Raw genomic sequence first — 3,375 nt, forward strand, 5'->3', positions numbered from 1 at the left:
CTCTTTCTTCCCCAATATCGTGTCCGTATTTTCTAGGAGACACCAATTATATGGTGAATTAGTTTCAATTGAATCCATCGGTGAAATAAAAATCCATTAACCTAATCTATGGTTCATATGAATCCGTCTAACACATGTTTCTAAAATCCATTTTAATTGAATCCCAAGATGGATCCATATTAAGTACTAAGTCAAGATGAATTAACTAAAATTATGGTGAAGATGAATCCAAATTAAGGTGGATCCATATTACATAATGGGTCGATATACTTTTTGATGTGGATTTTGTTTCTTATTTCAGTAAATTAATTTGTCCTTTATTTTTATTTAGTAAATTAAAACTGTTTTTATTGCTATTTAAAAATAATGTAAATAACAAATAAGCGAAAGAGATAGACATTTTTTTAATAAAAAGTGTGGTCAGAAAAAAGAGTGACATGAACGCATACGGTATGGTAATTTCAGTAAAAAAAATTTATTTTTTTATTGTATTTTTTTTGTAAAAAATACTAGTGATAAATGATTTTTTTTTGTCATTATTACTTTCTAAAGTCAGTTAACATCTTACAAATGTTGCAATAATTTCCAATATGACATTTTTTACAATTTTTATTTATTTTCCTATCTTATCAAATGTTGTACTTTCTAAAGTCAGTTAACATCTTACAAATATTGTAACAAATGTTTGGGGATGTTTTGGAGTGTACTTTTTTGTACAATTTTTTTTTCGATAGGATCGGACCCTGACAGGTAACCGATTTTAATAGGTAGATAAATGTTAAATAAAAAAAATCAAATTATCAACAGTTTATCTTAAAGAATAATTTCTTGTTTTTTTAGGTAAAATATGCAAAAAGTTTTTCTATATGTACATAAATATTTCTATTTTAATAACTAAAAAATTTATCATAATCAAAAGAAGTTAGTTGTTGAGATCAAAATTTCATAGCTCAAAATACATTTATCCTCCTAACCTATCACATATTACATGTGTAATATTAAATATTATTATATATTTTATTTTTATTTATTTTCCTATCTTATCAAATGTTGTACTTATCTTCCTAGTGCCTTATCAAATATTAACATTTATCATATTTAATAAAATTTATAATATTTTAATCTACTTATCACACTTAAAGATTTTTAATTTCTCTTTTTAAAATTTAACTTTGGCCAAAGCAAATCTCAACTCACAACCTTCGAAGTTAAGAAACTAAATAATCAAAGAGGTTACATGTATATAAGACACCTCCCCAATAAGGCCGGAGGATGTACCGATGTTTTGTGCTATCGTGAGCACTTTCTTGCCACTTCTCTCTCCTCGGCAAAGACTTGGAGAAAGTGATGGTTGAGGTGGCCCTTGGCACCACTCACTTGCGTCTAATATGAACGCGTGAGTGGATTGTTGAAATGAGAAAAACATTTAACAATCTTTTTAACAATTTACTAATCAAAACCATAAATCATCCCAAGAAAAAACAAAACTCCTACTACATTAAGTAAACAAATGTACTATTTTTACACAAAATTAGAACTCAAAGACAAGATTCAGTCGACCAACCTATCATGGGCTGTATAAAGTCATTCCACACTTGCATTTCCAGCTTTCTGGCTTATAGTTCGAGTCCTGAACATGTATGGCTACACCCACATATCCACTAATGCTTGGCACCTGTGTCGCATCACAAGGACTGCACCCATAACACTTGTGCTCACAGTTCGGTGGATTCGACCCTATTCTGTTCGCAGTCGCAGCCCCTCTATCACCCTTCACAACACACCAAGATTTAAACTTCTGGAACACGGTGCCCATTAGTCAAACTGGTCAAAGGAGCGAGAAAGACATACCTGTTTCACATAATCCATGGTCAATTGATCCAACGGAGGACCTTTTGCTGGTTACAAAAGATGATAAAACATGATAAGAAAGTGAAGGAAGGAGAATAATTCTTCTTGGTTGGGGGTGGGGTACTGACCTTGATGAGGAGAGATTGCAGTAAAAAGGGCTTCATTTGGTGGCAAGGACCTGCAAAGTACACTCAGAATATGCACCATTACCATAAGAAAACTGAAGATTATTGATTTCATTCCTTTTGGGGGGTAATTGATTATGGTGGCAGTGTGTTTCTTGATGATATATATGGAGTTTGGAAATATATATATATATATATATATATATATATATATATATATATATATATATATATATATGATGGATCTGTATTAGTAGATAGAGATATATAGAAGGACTCGTAGAGAAGAAGTTAGAAAAGTCCAAAGATTTCATCGGGATTGCATCTGACAGTAATTGTTTGATTTGCATAGTGATAGGGAGTGATCAAGTGTATGCAGCTGGATATGTTGCTTCTCGTACAAGTGAGATTATGTACTAGGCACGATATTAAGAACTGTTCAGTAAAATGAGACAGGTGAAAGACATATATCATTGAATAACTATCCATTTCATATATTACTACTGTAATAAGGGATTGATCAATCCTTTTGCTAAAAGGATCATCTTTTTGGGCTAGCACGGGTATTGTTTCTCCCGTCTAACAAAAAAACTATTTAATTTTATTTTTAACATTTAGTTTGTTAATGTGGACTATATATAATCAAACAAGAGTGATATTATTGCTCAATTGTGAAAACCTATGAAGGCGACTTATAAATTTTCATGTTTGATGTATGCAAATAAAAACCGTGTAAGCCAATGATCACTTTAAACCATATGAGAGTTCAAAATTGTTTGAAAGAATCAATATATACTATACTTTATTATTATTATTATTATTATTATTATTATTATTATTATTATTATTATTATTATTATTATATTATCGTGCGTGTTAGTGTTTGCATAGAATTAAAATTAGTTTATGATGACTTCATGAAGATCAATGAATGATACTAGAAACCATGCAATAGTTGTAACGCAAAAACATACAATAATAGGTACCATTCTTTAAAGCAAACATATATAACCAAAAAAGTCCATTGTAGCAGCTTTATTGGAATAGTACCTTATATTTTTCTGCCTTGTAACTATATTACATCTGTTTAAATCTATATGTATAAGTTGGTGATTGTAGGTCTTCTTTTAGTATATCTAAAAACTAGGGTTTCTTAATAAGAAACCTGGTTATTCAAGAATCTTGAATGATTCAAGCCGCAGGCGCAATACCACTATCGTCGTCATCATCGTCATCGTCGTCGCCATCACCATCCATGGATGCATCAACGCAATGATAATAGCCCCAGTTGCCATCTATGACATCATCACATGTATAACCTTTAGAAATAGGTTGATGGTCATAGCCGTGATAGTCATTTTCATCATCATGAATCTTCCATATCATCTTTAAACCATGA

The 3,375-nt window shown here is 30.9% G+C and overlaps 1 long non-coding RNA gene across 1 annotated transcript; it reads right to left on the minus strand.

Moving 5' to 3' along the window:
- Positions 1–1,425: 1,425 nt before the first annotated feature.
- Positions 1,426–2,137, minus strand: LOC144998459 (uncharacterized). The gene is made up of 3 exons (XR_013660331.1): positions 1,980–2,137; positions 1,852–1,898; positions 1,426–1,771 (listed from the first exon to the last, which is right to left on the minus strand). It is a non-coding gene; the product is annotated as an uncharacterized LOC144998459 (long non-coding RNA).
- Between the last annotated feature and the right edge of the window lie 1,238 nt (positions 2,138–3,375).

The sequence above is a fragment of the Lactuca saligna genome, chromosome 5, assembly GCF_052625555.1.
Source record: "Lactuca saligna cultivar CGN05327 chromosome 5, ASM5262555v1, whole genome shotgun sequence".
Taxonomy (NCBI): domain Eukaryota; kingdom Viridiplantae; phylum Streptophyta; class Magnoliopsida; order Asterales; family Asteraceae; genus Lactuca; species Lactuca saligna.